Genomic DNA, 22,402 nt, shown 5'->3' on the forward strand with positions numbered 1-22,402 from the left:
CATATTTCTCTTTCAGTTTTTAATAGATATGTTTCTCATATAGTTGTAACATGTTTGGCACTCATTTGGAACATGTCTCCCATTTAGTTGTAAGACACACTCGCGATTTACGCTTTAATCCCCACTTCCACCCATGCGAACTACCCATGGGGATCACCCTATACCGCCATCTTTAAGGTTCTTCCATTAATACCATCCCTGATAATCTTCACGAAGAACCAATTCTGAAAAAAATAATTTGTCTTAATTTACATCGAAATGTAATTAAACGTGAAGGGAAATGTCCGTAGACTTTTCATGCACGCCTCGAGTGCGACTCAACACCGTGCGAGATGGGCATTTTTAGCATCACGTAGCTACCTACCTCTTGACACACTGTAATTCTTCGTATAGAGTAGTCTAGGGTTGCTGAATAAATGCAGATGTACATACACATACACATACATACACAAAGACGCACACACACACAGTTACACATATGCATGCACGCTAGCAATAACACACACACACATAAACACACACACACAGACACACACACACACACACTCACCACAATCCCGCATGCATAACACATCTTCATAAATCAGGTTATACAGCCAAACACAAACATAATACTCAAAGTCTAAAATTACTGCCTCGCTTTATTAAACTATATAACTCGCTCACGTATTTCTGAGTTACTTTCTCAAATGAATGCTGATATCGTTCCCCTAACTGCTGGTATATAGTTTGGCAGCGATGAAGAGAGAGAGAGAGAGAGAGAGAGAGAGAGAGAGAGAGAGAGAGAGAGAGAGAGAGAGAGAGAGAGAGAGAGAGAGAGAGAGAGAGAGAGAGAGAGAGAGAAGACCATATCAAGGCTATGATATACAGTAGCCTCCTGATTCATCCTATTCCTTATATGATTTTTACAAACATTAAATTTATCTTAACCTATGAAATGAAATGTGGGTCAGACTTCAGATGAGCTGAAGTGGGATAACAGCTCTTGTTTGGATGTTCACTAAGAACATCTAAAACATTACTAAAAGACAAAGAGAGATAAACAAGGAGGATGGAAGGTGGTAAGGCAGACGACCAAACAAACTCTCTGACAGCTCCTGCTAGCTATTATAGAAGGAGGAGGGGGAATTATCAAGGGTAAAGCACCAAGCCAGTACACGACTATATAGAGACATTATTAACACTTGACGTAGAGTGATTGAAGTGACCTTCCAAGTTTTATAAAATATTTGTCTTATATTCCCTTATAAAATATTTGTCATATATTCCCTCCAGAACTGAAACGAGGCGAGGAGAACCGGGGGACCGTTCTCCCAATGCAGTTGAGATGCAGCAAGAGATAAAAAAATAAGTCTTAACGCGAACCCCAAACGACGAAGCTAAGCTGAATCCCAAATACGACTGATATCTTCAAATGAAAGATGAGGGACCGTCAGTTTTACTCTTAAGACATTAAGAAAGAGCAAACCCAGAAAAATAATAATTTTTTGTAGTTTGCTTTTGATTACAACGTGATTTTTTTTTGTCAAACTTTCCTTTAAAACAAATAAATGGAAGGATTACCAAAATATATTTTGTATTAGAAAGACGAATAGGAACAAATGAAACGTAAAACTCCACGTAACCAAGTGACAAATCCCAGGTTCGAGTCCTTGTTCAATATTGTTTCTTAGATCAAAGAGTTGGATGCCTTTAGATCTTCTCTTGGTATGCAAACTGCATGACTGTAATCGATTGAACGTTCATTGGTAAAGCACAAGGTCGAATGCCATAAACATCAGAGGATGTTGGAAAATATGACTCTCTCTTCGAGGTGACTATTAAGAGGAATTGAGACAATGGCCAACAGAATTTAGAAAGCCATACATGTATTTGTGTGGTGGTAACGTATGACATGCAGCAGGTGTGTGAGATAGTCACATATAAGGTACCAAGCAGCAGGTGTGCTGCTTGGTACCTTAGTAAGGTAAGTACCTGCTTGGTAACGTCTCAGCGACTACGGGAAAGTGAAATACAGATCACTATGTCCCGTTTACTGGCCGTGTTGTGCCTCTTGCTACGAGTTCTTTGTCGAATCGGGTTTGAAAGATGTGGATGGAGGTGTCTTTCAAAACTTCTTCCTCAGTACATTCAACTTGTTGACTACTGGTACTTGGTATGGGTATTCCCTTATATTTTTCGACTCATTTGGGGTTCCCGCTTTCCCTTGTGTCCTCTCGTCCTATTTTCAATTTAAAAGTGTCCATCCTTGTCCACATTGTCCCCTCAGTATCTTGCATGTTGTAATCATATCTACTCTGTTTTTTTCTGTCCCCTAGGGTTGTGAAGTTCAGTTACTTCTACCTATCCTCATGGCTTAATACTTTTGTCCTGGCAGTAATCTTCTTACAAAACTATGCATTTTTGTATTTTAATTTAGCTTCATGCTTTAAAAATTCTGGTTCCAGGCCAGTACTGCATATTCCAATATTGGTCAAACAAAAGCTATGTAGATTGCCTTGAAAGGCAATCTGCAGGAGGCCTGGCAGCTGAGTGGACAGCCCTCGGGATTCGTAGTCCTGAGGTTCCGGGTTCGATCCCCGGGGGAAGCTGAAAAAAATGGGCAGTTTCTTTCACCCTGATGCGTCTGTTCACCTAGTAGTAAATAAGTAGTCTGGGAGTTAGACAGCTGCTACGGGCTAATTTCTGGGGGTGTGTAACAAAAAGGAGACCTGGTCGAGAACCGGGCCGCAAGGACGATAAGTCTAGAAATCATCTCAAGATAATCTCAGGAAAGAATACGTTTGTAAACGGTGTTATAATGCTTGCTAGCGTCCCATATGCTGCTGATGTTACCCTGTCTATTTGTGCCTCTGGTGTTATTGGAATTACCTCCAGTCAAAAATCTCTTTCTCTGGCTACTGTAGTTGTCTTATCTTAATATTGGAGCCACCTTATGGTCCCCTTTCTCCCGTCATGGTCTCACTTCATGCAGGTCGGTGCTCAATCCCCAACTGTCCAAGTGGTTGGGCACCATTCCTACCCCCCCCCCACCCGTTCCATCCCGAATCCTTATCCTGATCCTTTCCAAGTGCGATATCGTCGCAATGGATTGGCGCTTTTCTCTGATAATTCCCTCCCTCTCCCTTCCACATCTTCATTACCTTACACTTGTTAGGGTAGAACTCCAGTAACCAATTGCTTTCCCGCGCCTGAGATTTGTCAATGGTCTTCCTGTAACTTTCTACAGTCCTCCTCTGTTTTTACATTTCTCATTAGCTTTACAAGGTCTGCAAAAATTCACATGTCCGAGCTTCCTCCCTCGAGGAGATCCTGTACATAATGACCAGACCACACACTAGAAATTGAAGAGACGACGACGTTTCGGTCCGTCCTGGACCATTCTCAAGTCGATTGTGAATGGTCCAGGACGGACCGAAACGTCGTCGTCTCTTCAATTTCTAGTGTGTGGTCTGGTCATCATACTTCAGCCACGTTATTGTGACTCATCTCCTGTACATAAATTATGAACATTTGTGTCCTAGGACTGAGCCTTGGGAGACTCCATTTGCTACATTCCTCCGACTCAAGACTTTGTCTCTAAATGTGACTCTTTGTCTTCTGTCCTGTTGGTACTCTCTTGCCCAGTTCAGTGGATTTCCAATTATTCCAGTTTGCTTCTCCATCTGATACACCAGTAATTCGTGTGTGTGGAGGTCACGTATGGTGTCAGGCAAGGTCTAAGCATCCACCATCCACCCAGACCATGGTCTAAGCATCCACCATCCATCCCTGACCATGGTCTAAGCATCCACCATCCATCCCAGACCATGGTCTAAGCATCCACCATCCATCCCTAACCATGGTCTAAGCATCCACCATCCATCCCAGACCATGGTCTAGGCATCCACCATCCATCCCTGACCATGGTCTAAGCATCCACCATCCATCCCTGACCATGGTCTAAGCATCCACCATCCATCCCTGACCATGGTTTAAGCATCCACCATCCACCCCTGACCATGGTTTAAGCATCCACCATCCACCCCTGACCATGGTCTAAGCATCCACCATCCACCCCTGACCATGGTTTAAGCATCCACCATCCACCCCTGACCATAGTCTAAGCATCCACCATCAACCCCTGACCATGGTCTAAGCATCCACCATCCACCCCTGACCATGGTCTAAGCATCCACCATCCACCCTTGACCATAGTCTAAGCATCCACCATCCATCCCTGACCATGGTCTAAGCATCCACCATCCACCCCTGACCATGGTCTAAGCATCCACCATCCACCCAGACCATGGTCTAAGCACCCACCATCCACCCCTGACCATGGTCTAAGCATCCACCATCCACCCAGACCATGGTCTAAGCACCCACCATCCACCCCCAGGCCGTGTCCCACTCCACAATGGCTGGCCGGCCTGGGTCCAGCTTTCATCTGACAAAGGAAATGCAGTGGGAAAATGTTCCCCCTTGAGTTTTTGTGGCAATTAAAGTGGTTGGCTGAGGAAGAAGTGGTAAGTGATTGTTGGTAAGTGGGTGTAGGTGGGTGAGTGTTGGTTGAATGTGTAGGTGGGTGTTTTGAGATAGGTGACCGTTGAGTGGTGGGTGTTCAATGATAGGGGAATACTGGTTTGTGAATGATTGCTGGTTAGTGGATGTGTGCTGGTAGATGAATGTTGGTAGGTGGGTGATTGCTGATATGTAAATGTAAGTGAGTACTCACCTAGTTGTGCTTGCGGGAGTTGAGCTTCGGCTCTTTGGTCCCACCTCTCAACTGGATCAAGTGTTGAATGTTGGTGAGCGAATTTTGGTATATGAGTGTTGGTAGGTGAGTACTTCCCTAACAGTTCATTTCTAACAAAAGTTTGTATGACTAACCTTTAGCTCCTGGTCCTAAGAATTCCAATAGTTGGTCACCTAACGCAGTGAATTCTGACTCCTTTGTATCTGGCCAAATCTACTTTTGTAACTCTGGATGTTGTATCGTTTTTGTAACGCTAAGTGCATCCTCACATCCATGTGGCTCATCTGCGTGTCTAGCATCCATGCAGGTCCTATGTTTAATCGATACCGTTGAGTATTTTATATGCTTGGATCATGTGTTTTGTATTTCTTCTGTCTTCAAGTGCCGTTAGATTCAGCACCGTCAGCCTAACCTCTTATGTTAGTCACTTCAATTCTGGGACTGGTTTTATAGTATACATTTCTATTTTGATGATTTTCATGTGTTGTGTGTGGTGGGAACTCGACGCTGCATACTCCAACACTGGTCGGACGTATGCTGCCAACAGCACTTTGAAAGAATCATTGTGTAGGTTACTGAAGTCTTGATGCTCACCAGCTTAATATGTGGTAAAGTGGTTACATTTGTATATGCCAAAGTTGACTGTGAATTATGACTCCTCCGGTGGACGTTAATCTCTATTTCACTGGAAGTTGCTAATGTTCTAATATTTTGCTTCTCTGACCTGCGAATACTTATGTCTGAATACACTGACATGTGCAGGGAATACACTGAATGTGAATACACTGACATGTGCAGGGAATACACTGAATGTGAATACACTGACATGTGCAGGAAATGGGAGAGGAGGGTTGAGGTCGATGAGTGGGAAGTGGGAGGAGGTCAGGAGGCCATAGGTCAGGGGGGAAGTAGTCAGGGCAAGCGGGGAGGAGGTCGAGTGTTTGTTTACAATTAGAGGAAGTGTGGGGAGAAGAACCGAAGCGTGAAGGAGGCGCCGGGAGCACGGAAGATGGTGGCGGAAGAGAGAAGGAATCCTTGAAGGGGTCAAATATACATGAGAAGACCATCACGCGAGGGAGAAGAGAGTGACGGTGAAGGGGTTGGGTAGCATCCTGGGCCTGGCCAGGAGGGAGGAGGGAACGTTGTGGGTTGGTGGTAGAGGGTGTGACATATTACACTGGGCAGGAGAAGCATACTGTTCTCGAAGCTGTGAGGCATAGAGGGCTGGAAGTCGGGTAGAGTTACTGAGGGAAAGTGACGAACCTGCACCTAGTAAACAGCTGACATAGCGAGGTATTATTACGAACGGAAGGAGAAATATCACACTACAAACTGGAGTTGTTATTATCACCGAGGGAAGACTTATATTATCTCCAGAGACAAGGTTCTGAAACTATTACGAAAAGATGCAAATATTCACAGGCTCAATATCGTGTGATCTTCTCACGTGTATTTCAGCGATAGTGAACCATCGTTACCTGTATAATTAAACACTATTTACGTTATAAACATCACACACACTCCTAATGTTACACACTGGGTGTATTTCCATACAAACAGCTGCTATGTGTATCTGTATCACTGTTATCACAAACCTCAGAAAATGATTGAGAGATATGTAACCTCTCTGCACCTGGGGATGTGTGTAACCTCTCTGCACCTGGGGATGTGTGTAACCTCTCTGCACCTGGGGATGTGTGTAACCTCTCTGCACCTGGGGATGTGTGTAACCTCTCTGCACCTGGGGATGTGTGTAACCTCTCTGCACCTGGGGATGTGTGTAACCTCTCTGCACCTGGGGATGTGTGTAACCTCTCTACACCTGGGGATGTGTGTAACCTCTCTGCACCTGGGGATGTGTGTAACCTCTCTGCACCTGGGGATGTGTGTAACCTCTCTACACCTGGGGATGTGTGTAACCTCTCTACACCTGGGGATGTGTGTAACCTCTCTACACCTGGGGATGTGTGTAACCTCTCTACACCTGGGGATGTGTGTAACCTCTCTACACCTGGGGATGTGTGTAACCTCTCTACACCTGGGGATGTGTGTAACCTCTCTACACCTGGGGATGTGCGTAACCTCTTTGCACCTGGGGATGTGTGTAACCTCTCTACACCTGGGGATGTGTGTAACCTCTCTACACCTGGGGATGTGTGTAACCTCTCTACACCTGGGGATGTGTGTAACCTCTCTACACCTGGGGATGTGTGTAACCTCTCTACACCTGGGGATGTGTGTAACCTCTCTACACCTGGGGATGTGTGTAACCTCTCTACACCTGGGGATGTGTGTAACCTCTCTACACCTGGGGATGTGAGTAACCTCTCTACACCTGGGCATGTGTGTAACCTCTCTACACCTGGGGATGTGTGTAACCTCTCTACACCTGGGGATGTGTGTAACCTCTCTACACCTGGGGATGTGTGTAACCTCTCTACACCTGGGGATGTGTGTAACCTCTCTACACCTGGGGATGTGTGTAACCTCTCTACACCTGGGGATGTGTGTAACCTCTCTACACCTGGGGATGTGTGTAACCTCTCTACACCTGGGGATGTGTGTAACCTCTCTACACCTGGGGATGTGTAATTCCACAGAGTAGTCAGCAGACTCTACAGGTGCTGACGTTTGCCTACCCCTCTTGTCCTCTCCCACGTCATTCGTTATTGTCATAACTCTTCTTATGGTTTGTAACTCCTCCTTGTACGTCGCTCCCTCTATGCATATCCCAGCTTCTATCCTAGCATCATATCCCAGCTGGTCTCATATCCCAGCTTCTATCCTAACCTCATACCCTAGCTCCTACCCTAGCTTCAAATTCCAGCTCCTATCCTAGCCTCAAATCCCAGCTCCTATCCTAGCATCATATCCCAGCTGGTCTCATATCCCAGCTTCTATCCTAACCTCATACCCTAGCTCCTACCCTAGCTTCAAATTCCAGCTCCTATCCTAGCCTCAAATCCCAGCTCCTATCCTAGCATCATATCCCAGCTGGTCTCATATCCCAGCTTCTATCCTAACCTCATACCCTAGCTCCTACCCTAGCTTCAAATTCCAGCTCCTATCCTAGCCTCAAATCCCAGCTCCTATCCTAGCATCATATCCCAGCTGGTCTCATATCCCAGCTTCTATCCTAACCTCATACCCTAGCTCCTACCCTAGCTTCAAATTCCAGCTCCTACCCTAGCTTCAAATCCCAGCTCCTATCCTAGCATCATATCCCAGCTGGTCTCATATCCCAGCTTTTAGCCTGTCCTTACACATCTTTCATGTGAAATATGTAGTTATACTGGTTTTCAACCAGTTAATTGTTCTTTTACTCTTCTCTCTGTATTCCCTTTCGCTTCTGTGTTGCTTTTTGTGTTTTTTCTAATTCCTTTTGCAATCCCTTCAACACTCCATTCTCGAATTCAATGAACACAGTAACCGTCTTCTCCACTGTGTTGCCGCCTTCCACTTCCTAAGTCCTGCGTCTTGCAAGAGTTGCACGTTGGCGAGGTGGTGTTGTTGGGGGACAGGAATGTTTTGTTTTTGTATGAGATGAAGACGTTAATGAGTTGGAGGTGAGGGGGCATGGGGGGGGGTAGAGGCATGGGAATGGGAGACATTATGAGGGAGGGGGAATGGTGAAGGATTGAACGGTGAGGGAGATACATGAGGAGTGCAGGATGGTGGGGAAGTCTGGAAGTCTGGTAAGGGGAGTATGCACCCAGGAAATGGAAATCCTGGCTGACCGGGTTCAAATCCTTGAGGGGGGGGGGTCAAGAGGGAGTTTCCTTCAGCGGAAAACCTGCTGTCAGTATACACCACCATTTTATATATATATATATATATATATATATATATATATATATATATATATATATATATATATATATATATATATATATATACATATATATATATATATATATATATATATATATATATATATATATATATATATATATATATATATAAACTGGAGAGGCAATGAAGAAAAAACTATACAAAGACCACAACACGAATGAAAGACAACTCGGGACGGGGAGAAAAGTTTAGACAAGATTTAGGGTCAGGAGGAATCAGCAGCGAGAAAGAAAATGGGAACAGCCCGGCAAGAGAGAGAGAGAGAGAGAGGGGGGAAAAGAAAAAGATTTCAGAGGATGGAAAGAGGAACACATTGAATTTTTGTTGATATTTTTCGTACCTTTTTATTATCATTTTGTGAATTATGGGATTTGAGTTGCAACAATTTTTTTAGTTTTTTTTTTTTAACTTTTAAGTTCAATGCTCGCTACTGGATGTGAAATAATGTGTTAATGTTGAGGCAAAAAGGTAAACAAAACCATATTGGAGTCGCCAGGACTCAGGTGTCCTGGGATTTGAGGCTAGGATAGGAGCTGTTCCACCTGGAACAATATTGGTTCTCTCACCAAGAATACAGCTCCATTATACAGCAAATTAAGGGCAATTTTAGATAAAAATCGATAAATATATAAGTTGAAAATATTGACGAGAGATTATAAGTCCACTACGGGCTCACCATAGCCCGTGCTACTTGGAACTTTTTGTTCTAGGTAGCGAATCTTAAACAACATGTCGTTTAGGTTACTGTAGACAAAAGAAGTAAACTTAATGAAATCACATTACCGTGATATCTATCAGAAAAGCTTTAGACCATGACGACGGGATCGATCTAGTATCCTAGGTCACCATAATGCTGCTTCTATCCTGCCCTACATGAAACATGTATGTAGCCTACTGCGCTACGATGTTTCCACCTCGGCCAAGTTTGGGTTTCCTCTACAAGGCCTCCATACCTTAACTTACTTGGATTAAAGACAAACATCTAGTGAAAAATGAATGCAATATTCGAGACAGAATGCCGTACATTCAAACTCTGCAACATACAGCAGGCTTCGCTGTGTGTATTTTGAAAAGCCCACAAAAAAATCCTGAGTGATATTGTGCAAATACTCTCGATGGCGTTGAGCGAGGGAGCGAGTTTGGGTTCCAATCCTAGAGAGGCAAGACTGACTGGGCGCCCATTCTCAACTGTTCAGTAATTGGGAACCAGGGGGCCAGATTCACGAATCAGTTACGCAAGCACTTACGAACCTGGGACCTGATTCACGAAAGCACTTACGCAAATACTTACGAACGTGTACATCTTTCCTCAATCTTTGACGGCTTTGGTTACATTTATTAAACAGTTTCAAGCATGAAAACTTCCCAATCAACTGTTGTTATTGTTATAAACAGCCTCCTGGTGCTTCGGAGCTCATTAACTGTTTTTTAATTGGAAACAAAGCCGCCAAAGATTGAGAAAAGATGTACAGGTTGGTAAGTGCTTGCGTAAGTACTTTCGTGAATCTGGCCCCTGTACGTCTTTTTTCAATCTTTAGCGTGGCTTTGTTTACAATTATTTAAGAGGTAATGAGCTCCGAAGCACCAAGAGGCTGTTTATAACAATAACAACAGCTGATTGCCAAGTTTTCTTGCTTGTAAACTGTTTAATAAATGTAACCAAAGCCGTCAAAGATTGACGAAAGACGTACACGTTCGTTAGTGCTTCCGTAACTACTTCGCGAATCACCTCCTAGGCTGTTAACCCTACTGGCAGATCACGCCCCCAGGGAACAACAAACAGGCTTACCAACAGCTATAGGAAGGAACAGTTCTGTAAAAAAAAAGATGAATAATTCCCGCCACAATGTCCCCAGCGCCACTAATTCCCGCCACAATGTCCCCAGCGCCACTAATTCCCGCCACAATGTCCCCAGCGCCACTAATTCCCGCCACAATGTCCCCCAGCGCCACTAATTCCCGCCACAATGTCCCCCAGCGCCACTAATTCCCGCCACAATGTCCCCAGCGCCACTAATTCCCGCCACAATGTCCCCAGCGCCACTAATTCCCGCCACAATGTCCCCCAGCGCCACTAATTCCCGCCACAATGTCCCCAGCGCCACTAATTCCCGCCACAATGTCCCCAGCGCCACTAATTCCCGCCACAATGTCCCCCAGCGCCACTAATTCCCGCCACAATGTCCCCCAGCGCCACTAATTCCCGCCACAATGTCCCCCAGTGCCACTAATTCCCGCCACAATGTCCCCCAGCGCCACTAATTCCCGCCACAATGTCCCCAGCGCCACTAAACTGTCGCAATAAATAATAACATTCTCAACGTGAGGCGCCACAAGTGCCCATCAGGTGTTCCTCCGCCACAAACTGAACAATTTGGACGCTCATATCGCTTCCCAAAAAATGAACAAATTACTGAACTTGTTTTGGCAAGAGCCCGGCGACCATCGCGCACGCAAGAGTTGCCCCAGACACACGCAAGAGTCCCCCCAGACATACGCAAGAGTCCCCCCAGACACACGCAAGAGTCCCCCCAGACACACGCAAGAGTCCCCCCTGACACACGCAAGAGTCTCCCCCAGACACACGCAAGAGTCATTCCAGACACACGCAAGAGTCTCCCAGACACACGCAAGAGTCTCCCCCAGACACACGCAAGAGTCCAAGAGTCCCCCAGACACACGCAAGAGTCCCCCAGACACACGCAAGAGTCCCCCAGACACACGCAAGAGTCCAAGAGTCCCCCAGACACACGCAAGAGTCCCCCCAGACACACGCAAGAGTCCTCCCCCCCAGACACCTCACATGAGGGAAAAAACCCTCATTACCCAACCCCATATTCTATAAACTTAACCGCTAAAAATAACCTTCTTACGCTATAACCAGATACAACTGACACAAGTACTGTTTAAAATAATAACTAATATAGTTATTATAGTGCTCATAATAACTAATAACATTAAATGATAACAAATACCCTCGCACATGACAGTGAAATCATAGGTGTTGGGTTATTTTTTGAGCCGCGTTATTACAGCTTATAGCTGCAGTAATAACCTGTTTTCATTACAGCCAATCATGTGTGTGGTATTCCCGCTATGGTGGATCTGGGGGTTGTCAGGAATGGTGTGACGACCACGAGGTTACTGTAATGACCACAGGACGACTGTAATGACCACAGGACGACTGTAATGACCACAGGACGACTGTAATGACCACAGGACGACTGTAATGACCACAGGACGACTGTAATGACCACAGGACGACTGTAATGTCCACAGGACGACTGTAATGACCACAGGACGACTGTAATGTCCACAGGACGACTGTAATGACCACAGGACGACTGTAATGTCCACAGGACGACTGTAATGTCCACAGGACGACTGTAATGACCACAGGACGACTGTAATGACCACAGGACGACTGTAATGACCACAGGACGACTGTAATGACCACAGGACGACTGTAATGACCACAGGACGACTGTAATGACCACAGGACGACTGTAATGACCACAGGACGACTGTAATGACCACAGGACGACTGTAATGACCACAGGACGACTGTAATGTCCACAGGACGACTGTAATGACCACAGGACGACTGTAATGACCACAGGACGACTGTAATGACCACAGGACGACTGTAATGACCACAGGACGACTGTAATGACCACAGGACAACTGTAATGACCACAGGACGACTGTAATGACCACAGGACGACTGTAATGACCACAGGACGACTGTAATGACCACAGGACGACTGTAATGACCACAGGACGACTGTAATGACCACAGGACGACTGTAATGACCACAGGACGACTGTAATGACCACAGGACAACTGTAATGACCACAGGACGACTGTAATGACCACAGGACAACTGTAATGACCACAGGACGACTGTAATGACCACAGGACGACTGTAATGACCACAGGACAACTGTAATGACCACAGGACGACTGTAATGACCACAGGACGACTGTAATGACCACAGGACGACTGTAATGACCACAGGACGACTGTAATGACCACAGGACGACTGTAATGACCACAGGACGACTGTAATGACCACAGGACGACTGTAATGACCACAGGACGACTGTAATGACCACAGGACGACTGTAATGACCACAGGACGACTGTAATGACCACAGGGCTACTGTAATGACCACAGGACGACTGTAATGACCACAGGACGACTGTAATGACCACAGGACGACTGTAATGACCACAGGGCTACTGTAATGACCACAGGACGACTGTAATGACCACAGGACGACTGTAATGTCCACAGGACGACTGTAATGACCACAGGACGACTGTAATGACCACAGGACGACTGTAATGTCCACAGGACGACTGTAATGACCACAGGACGACTGTAATGACCACAGGACGACTGTAATGACCACAGGACGACTGTAATGACCACAGGACGACTGTAATGACCACAGGACGACTGTAATGACCACAGGACGACTGTAATGAAGGAATGTAATTACAGTTCGGGAAATATATTAGTTTTGGCTGGTGTAATTAGGACAAATGTTAGCAAGGCGTGGAGGAAGTTTTAGGCAGTGGTAGTGGTGGTGGTAGTGGTTGTAATAGTGGTGGTAGTGGTTGTAATAGTGGTGGTAGTGGTTGTAATAGTGGTGGTAGTGGTTGTAATAGTGGTGGTAGTGGTTGTAATAGTGGTGGGGGTGGTGGTTAAGTGGTTGTAATAGTGGTGGTAGTGGTTGTAATAGTGGTGGGGGTGGTGGTTAAGTGGTTGTAATAGTGGTGGGGGTGGTGGTAGTGGTTGTAATCGTGGTGGAGGTGGTGGTTAAGTGGTTGTAATCGTGGTGGGGGTGGTGGTTAAGTGGTTGTAATAGTGGTGGAGGTGGTGGTTAAGTGGTTGTAATAGTGGTGGAGGTGGTGGTTAAGTGGTTGTAATAGTGGTGGAGGTGGTGGTTAAGTGGTTGTAATAGTGGTGGAGGTGGTGGTTAAGTGGTTGTAATAGTGGTGGAGGTGGTGGTTAAGTGGTTGTAATAGTGGTAGTAATGATGATAGTGTCAGTAATAGTGGTTGTGGTTATAATGACGATGGTAATAGTGATCCGGATGATGATGGTATATATATACTACTACAACTATAACTCACATTATGTCAATGCATAAGTATAGTGAGGGGTGTATATGTTTTTATGAGTGTATATGTACAATGAGTGTGGATGTGTATTATGTATTATGAGTGTGTATATGTAACACGACGATGAATGCACATTATACTGAAGTATAGGTAGTATGAGGAGCGTATATACATTATAAAGGAATACACGCTGTATGTGGGTATATATATATATATATATATATATATATATATATATATATATATATATATATATATATATATATATATATAAATATATATATATATATATATATATATATATATATATATATATATATATATATATACATACAACTTATATATATATATATATATATATATATATATATATATATATATATATATATATATATATATATATATATATATATATATATATATATATACAACTTTAGAACACTTTCCCACCAGGAGACTCGAACCCTAGCCAGCACAGAAGCCTTCCAGCAACTGGCATAACAGGTACGCCTTAACAGGCGTTGAGTTGTGCCATATATATATATATATATATATATATATATATATATATATATATATATATATATTAATGGGCTGAAAATGTATTATGAGGAACTATATGTTTTATAATGTGGAATAAATTTGTATGATGGTGTATGCGTATTTTAGATATTAAGTTTATGCTAAGTAGTGTTTTGCATGGAAAGGTGTAGTGGAAACTTAACACAAGGCTTCACAGAGACGGCCTTGTTATGTAGCCCTGTGTACATAACAATATACACAGGGTTATACAAGAGGGCCCCTCTGTCACAGATCTATATAACGGGGCCTCTGTCACAGGTTACCTTGAGGTGCTTCCGGGGCTTAGTGTTCCCGCGGCCCGGTCGTCGACCAGGCCTCCTAGGGCTATATAACAAAAACAACTCAGAATTAGTATAAAATATTGAGGACGAAAAGCAAAATATTAAAGTATCACAACGAAAAATAAAAAAAATGCAGCAAAACAACTAAATTTTCATGAAATGAAAACAATATATATATTTATATATATATATATATATATATATATATATATATATATATATATATATATATATATATATATATATATATATCGATCAAATACCTTATAATCGCTATGTCCTTCCTATTACACCTAACATTTAATTGGCAAATAAAAATATGAGATTCCAAATTATTAAAAAATAGATCCATGGTGGTGTCTGTTGACACTGCGATCAGCTGATATTTGTTTACCTCTATCTGCTGACATTACAGTTTGATCAGCTGATGTTTGTTTATTTAGCGAGGGCTAAACGGATAAGGAGTAAAGGATAGAAGAGAAGAACGTAAGGGAGGTCTGGAATGAGGCCAAGGGTGTCTGGAAACAGGTAATGGAGGCCTGAAATGTGGAAAGGAGCTTTGGAATGAGGTAAGGGAGGTCTAGAATAAGGGAAGGGGTATCTGGAATGAGGTAAGGGCGTCAGAAATGGGGGGAAGGGAGGTCTGGAATAAGGGAATGAGTGCGGAGGAGTCCGGTGTAAATGACAAGAGTCTGAGAGTGAAGGATAGCCTGGAGTGCAATGTGGGCAATGTGGAGTGTGGGAGGGATGAAGGTAAAGAGGGGGGGGGGAGGGGAAGGTAAGGAGTGGGGTAAGGTAGGAGGGGGTAAAGGGTAGTCTGGAGGGAGAAAAAGTGAGATGGATAATCTGCTGGAAAGTGAAAGTCAAGGTAAAAGAAGTAATGCGAAAAAAGACATTAGAAAAATATGAATAAAGTGAACAAAAGAGAAATACACAGTGGGAAAGAGAAGAAAGACGGAAAAGGGAAAGTGAGGAGACAAAAGCCATTGACATAAAGAAGGACGAAAAAAAAAAAAAGATGCGAAGAGTGGATGATGAAAAAGAGGAGAAGATGGAAGAATGGTACTGGAGACAGAAATGGGGAATAAAGAGAGGGAGAGCACAAACAAAAGACACCCGTGAAAATCACAGACACCCGTGACAGGTCAGGCAAGACAGAAACAACAACAACAGCTCAAACTCAATACAGGGACACAAGCCAGAGACATCACGGCCCATGCAAAACACACGAGGTTATCCCAGGCAGATCATACAATATACACGCGGCTATTCCAGGCAGATCATACGATATACACGCGGCTATTCCAGGCAGATCATACGATATACACGCGGCTATTCCAGGCAGATCATACGATATACACGCGGCTATCCCAGGCAGATCATACAATATACACGCGGCTATTCCAGGCAGATCATACGATATACACGCGGCTATTCCAGGCAGATCATACGATATACACGCGGCTATCCCAGGCAGATCATACAATATACACGCGGCTATCCCAGGCAGATCATACAATATACACGCGGCTATTCCAGGCAGATCATACAATATACACGCGGCTATTCCAGGCAGATCATACGATATACACGAGGCTATTCCTGGCAGATCATGGAATATACAGCCTCATTAATCATTCAGAGCCCAAATCCAATTTCACCATTCACTATTGTCTTGTGGGGAAGTCCTGGACCTCAGAGGGTTGCAATAATAACAAATTATTCAATGTTAACTTATCCTGAGAGGAAATAATTATCAGCTTTATATTGTACTCCTGTCGAGAGAGAGAGAGAGAGAGAGAGAGAGAGAGAGAGAGAGAGAGAGAGAGAGAGAGAGAGAGAGAGAGAGAGAGAGAGAGAGAGAGAGACAGAGACAGAGAGAGATCCTGACGGTTGTATCTATATTTGCTGGTTCAATTTACCTTTAGTTGAGTGACCAGCCCATCAACTCACTTCGTGAAACAATCGGCGCTTTGTCGCATCTGGATTTAGGTTCCCGCCTTGTGGTACTCACCTACCACCACTTGCTAGGGGGGGGGATGAGCTACACCTCTTGGGTCCCGGCTCTTAACCCCTCAAAGGACTAGTGTACGTCTTTCGAGTCAACCGGAATCTTTTATATCTACATTAAGACGAGTATATAATCTATGTCTATCGCCTCACTTAATTGATAGATACCTCATTCCATTTGTTCACGAGTATTATTGTGAAAATATATTTTTTTTCCTAATGTCTCATTTTGGCATTTTAGCTTCCATCTTTGTCCCATTGTGCGTGTACCACTCATTCCTTCTTCGTGTTGTCTACTCTGTCTATCTGTCTGGTAATTCCCCCCCCCCCCATCCCCTCCAATGATTCCTCTGTCTCCCATCCCGTGATTCTCCCACTAAATGACGTCTCCATCTTTCACTCTGTGATTTATACTAACAGTGATTTTCCTGCTCAAGGCTTGCAATCTTCGTGATTTACTGAGAGTCCATAATTCTTAAATATTCCTCTTCCTCCGCCACTAGTATTTACCTTTTAGAATTCTGGCAATTTATACTGTCTTCCTACCGCCCCCCCCCTTCCCCCCCCCTCTCTCTCTCTCTCTTTCTCTCTCTCTCTCTCACTCTCTCTCTCTCTCTTCCCCCTTCTCTTTGACTCTACGTCTCTGTCACTCTCTTCCACCTTCTGTTTCACTCTACGTCTCTCTTGCTCTCTTCCCCCTCTCTCACTCTCCATCTCTCTCTCACTTCCTCTCTGTTTCCGTCTCTCGCTCTCTGTCTCTCTGGTTATTTACGATGCTTTACTGTATTTCTTTCATTTCAAACCATCATCTCGCTACATTTATTAGAAACGAGCGTCATTCATATGTAATTTTTTTCTTCTCTTCGTCCTGTTTGTTCCGCTTCTATTCCTTCCCCTTCCTTTGTGTTCCGCTTCTATTCCTTCCCCTTCCTTTGTGTTCCACTTCCTACAATCCGTTATTCTCACGTTTATTGATTTTCAGATTTCATTTCCTCTGTGATTTAATAAGATTTCTCTTGCCCTTTGGTCTTACCCTCTCTATTATTGAGGTTCATTAAGCCTCCTTCTCCTCTACCGTTCAGATCTACTCCACTCATCTACGCCTCTGATCTACCCTCGCTGCTAGTTAGTGATTCGTTGACCACTCTATTTTCTACCCCCTATCCTTTGTTGGGATAGGTGTAGTATGAGAGGATAGTATCCTATTCCTCTCCCTTTTTTTCTCTATCTTTTACAGTGTTTTGGGGTTGGGTATTTTCCTTCTCCTCTTCCCCAGTTTTTCTCTTTGGGTTTGCTACCTTCCGCTTCTCATTTTTTTCCTCCTTACCTGCTCCCTATATTTTTGTTAAATTTGTTTTCCCTATTTTCGTTGTCCTTCCCTTCCCCCTTCGATTTTTTCCTACCGTCTTCTTTTAATTTACTCCACCGCTCTCTGTTTCACTTATTCCGTTTCCATCTATGTTCCTACCTTTCAGCGTCATCTATTTCCCTATATTTTCCTTCTTTGCCCTCCACTTATTTCCATTATCCCTATTTCTGTTTTCCCTCATATATATATATATATATATATATATATATATATATATATATATATATATATATATATATATATATAAAGAGAGAGGAGAATATGCCAACATTACAGAAGAAAAAGCCCTGATAAAACTGTATATGAAAAATACTTTCAATCTGGTAAGAAAGAATGCAGCTCTCAGTGCGGTTCATCGCTATTTTCCTTCCGTCTACCCGTTTGTACACTCTTGATACAGCAAGAACCGAACTCTGTTATTCGGGAACATGAAATTAAATCACATGGAAGTGTCCAACAGGGTGACCCCCTTGCTTCTTTTCTTTTCTGCCTAGTCATCAAGGAAGTCACTGATAACCTGTCCTGTCTCTCTTTCAGGACCAGCATTCAAACCACTACTTTCTAAAGGTCACAAGCAATCCAGCTGGGATGGCCCCATTGTAGACCAAGCAGATGAAACATGCCTAGAAGCTGCGACAACACCACATGACACTGCCCGACTTAGAGCTGTAGCAGCTCCCCATGCAGGAGACTTTCTATTAGTAACCCCAATGTCAGCAACCGGCACTCGTCTCGCACCGCAGGCCCTCCGAATTGCTGTGGCTCTCCGCCTCGCTGCCCCAATCCACAACCGAATAGAGGTGTATTTGCGGCGAGGCAGTGGCCGATAGGTATGGACGGCATGACCTTCTCTGCCAAAGGACAGGAGGATGGCATGCAAGAAACGGCGAGGTTAACGACATTATTAAGACCCTTACGACAGCTGGTTGTCCAGCAGGGAGAGAACCTCGTTACCTAATGACCCGCAACTCTGATGAGCCTGTCGGTCGCCCAGACGGGATCACAGTGAACCCCTGGAAGAATGGTAGACAGTTGGTGTGGGACTACACTTGCGTTTCAACTCTAGCCAACACCTATGTTGATTTCAGTGCTACACAAGCAGGAGGTGCTGCCAATCACCAGGGAAGCAGCCAAGTCACGTAAATACAGAGATCTTGATCACCAATACAATTTTATCCCCATTGCCTCAGAGACACTTGGTGCCTGGGGAAAAAGTGCTGCTAGTTTCTTGAAGGAGCTGGGTTCTAACCTAACTGAAACACCTAGAGACCCCTAGACCCCTAGAGTTTCCTCTTTCTGCGCCTTAGTAAGGTAATCCAGAGAGGAAATGCTCACTGCATCCATGGTTCCTGACCGCCATCTGAGGAGGTGGAAGAACTCTACAACCTGTGACAAGTAGCCTTGTACCCTGCATGTAACCAATCTTGTAACCCTTTTTGTGTAATGAAATTGTAAATAAAATAAAATGACAAAATACAACAAAATATAGGGGACGGTTAGAGAAGACAATATGTGAGAGTACGTAGGTGCTCCACAAGGCTCGCCCGGATGCTGCATATCGTCTTCTTCGAGGTCGAGGGTCCCAACAAACTCAACTAGAGGTGGTACCCCCTATAAATTAATATATATATATATATATATATATATATATATATATATATATATATATATATATATATATATATATATATATATATATATATATATATTATTAAATATGACCGAAAAAGTAATATTAATAATTCTAACACGAATTTTCTCGATCTTTTTTACGTTTCTTTTCACTGTTGATGGTAATTCAAAGATCAATTCTCCAAAATTCATTTTTATTTCTAGTCTGACGCGACACTTGAGCGCGTTTCGTAAAACTTATTACATTTTCAAAGACTTTAGTTTGCACAAACACACACAACTTTAACTGAATAGAGCTTAAACATCTTTCGAGTTTTTATACCTACATTTGGGTGAAGTGACATGTTACAATAGTTTTGGATGAGGTGAAAATAAACTTTTAACACAAGACAGAACACGAAACAATGGAAATACAAACAGGTATTAAAAGTAGGTAACTGCAGAAGGCCTATTTTTATTGGCCCATATTTCTTGATGCTTCTATATTGGAGCGGATATATATCTATATATATATATATATATATATATATATATATATATATATATATATATATATATAAATATATATATATATATATATATATATATATATATATATATATATATATATATATATATATATATATATCCACGGTGCTCACGGCAACCACTCCTCTTACAAATGGCACCAACACCTCATATTGTTGACAACTTCGCCCCGTATGCTGTTGATTGCAATATTGCCACGCTCGCAATTAATGGCAACCTGTCCTGTTATTGATGGCAACCATATCATGTCTTCATATTGAGATGAGAAACACGTATTATGGAAATTAAGCCTGAGAACAAAGGAATTTCTTTGTTGCTTTTCGCGAGGAGTAACGAGCACAGAGAGAGAGAGAGAGAGAGAGAGAGAGAGAGAGAGAGAGAGAGAGAGAGGAGGGGGGAGGGGGGGGGGAAGGGCCTTTATTTGATCCTTACAACTCGGTTTATAAAATATTTATACTCAATTAGCAAATATTTCCCATACTGCTTTTACATATTAAAAATAATATATATATATATATATATATATATATATATATATATATATATATATATATATATATATATATATATATGTCGTACCTAGTAGCCAGAACGCACTTCTCGGCCTACTATGCAAGGCCCGATTTGCCTAATAAGCCAAGTTTTCATGAATTAATTGTTTTTTCGACTACCTAACCTACCTAACCAAACCTAACCTAACTTTTTCTGCTACCTAACCTAACCTAATCTATAAAGATAGGTTAGGTTAGATTAGGTAGGGTTGGTTAGGTTCGGTCATATATCTACGTTAATTTTTACTCCAATAAAAAAATTGACTTCATACATAATGAAATGGGTAGCTTTATCGTTTCACAAGAAAAAAATTAGAGAAAATATATTAATTCAGGAAAACTTGGCTTATTAGACAAATTGGGTCTTGCATAGTAGGCTGAGAAGTGTGTTCTGGCTACTAGGTACGACATATATATATATATATATATATATATATATATATATATATATATATATATATATATATATATATATATGAAAATGAAAACTCACACCCCAGAAGTGACTCGAACCCATACTCCCAGAAGCAACGCAACTGGTAACTACAGGGCGCCTTAATCCGCTTGACCATCACGGCCGTCAAAAGGAAGTGATAGCCGAGGCTATTTGAGCCACTTCCCCGACGGCAACTCGGATGGTAATCTTGGGCATAGCATTTCACCAAATCACCTCATTCTTTGGGGCACACGTGAGGAACACAAATGCGAACAAGCCTGAATGGTCCCCAGGACTATATGCGAATGAAAACTCACACCCCAGAAGTGACTCGAACCCATACTCCCAGAAGCAACGCAACTGGTAACTACAGGGCGCCTTAATCCGCTTGACCATCACGGCCGTCAAAAGGAAGTGATAGCCGAGGCTATTTGAGCCACTTCCCCGACGGCAACTCGGATGGTAATCTTGGGCATAGCATTTCACCAAATCACCTCATTCTTTGGGGCACACGTGAGGAACACAAATGCGAACAAGCCTGAATGGTCCCCAGGACTATATGCGAATGAAAACTCACACCCCAGAAGTGACTCGAACCCATACTCCCAGAAGCAACGCAACTGGTAACTACAGGGCGCCTTAATCCGCTTGACCATCACGGCCGTCAAAAGGAAGTGATAGCCGAGGCTATTTGAGCCACTTCCCCGACGGCAACTCGGATGGTAATCTTGGGCATAGCATTTCACCAAATCACCTCATTCTTTGGGGCACACGTGAGGAACACAAATGCGAACAAGCCTGAATGGTCCCCAGGACTATATGCGAATGAAAACTCACACCCCAGAAGTGACTCGAACCCATACTCCCAGAAGCAACGCAACTGGTAACTACAGGGCGCCTTAATCCGCTTGACCATCACGGCCGTCAAAAGGAAGTGATAGCCGAGGCTATTTGAGCCACTTCCCCGACGGCAACTCGGATGGTAATCTTGGGCATAGCATTTCACCAAATCACCTCATTCTTTGGGGCACACGTGAGGAACACAAATGCGAACAAGCCTGAATGGTCCCCAGGACTATATGCGAATGAAAACTCACACCCCAGAAGTGACTCGAACCCATACTCCCAGAAGCAACGCAACTGGTAACTACAGGGCGCCTTAATCCGCTTGACCATCACGGCCGTCAAAAGGAAGTGATAGCCGAGGCTATTTGAGCCACTTCCCCGACGGCAACTCGGATGGTAATCTTGGGCATAGCATTTCACCAAATCACCTCATTCTTTGGGGCAC

The 22,402-nt window shown here is 43.4% G+C and overlaps 1 protein-coding gene and 1 long non-coding RNA gene across 3 annotated transcripts in view; one reads left to right on the plus strand and one right to left on the minus strand.

Moving 5' to 3' along the window:
- LOC138373584 (uncharacterized) overlaps positions 1-22,402 on the plus strand; it is a 432,068-nt gene that overhangs the window by 188,282 nt on the left and 221,384 nt on the right. The gene's annotated exons all lie outside the window — the stretch shown is intronic.
- Positions 1-22,402, minus strand: part of LOC123752258 (putative neural-cadherin 2) — a 302,071-nt gene that overhangs the window by 166,193 nt on the left and 113,476 nt on the right. The gene's annotated exons all lie outside the window — the stretch shown is intronic.

Source organism: Procambarus clarkii, chromosome 42 (assembly GCF_040958095.1).
Source record: "Procambarus clarkii isolate CNS0578487 chromosome 42, FALCON_Pclarkii_2.0, whole genome shotgun sequence".
NCBI classification, from domain to species: Eukaryota; Metazoa; Arthropoda; class Malacostraca; order Decapoda; family Cambaridae; genus Procambarus; species Procambarus clarkii.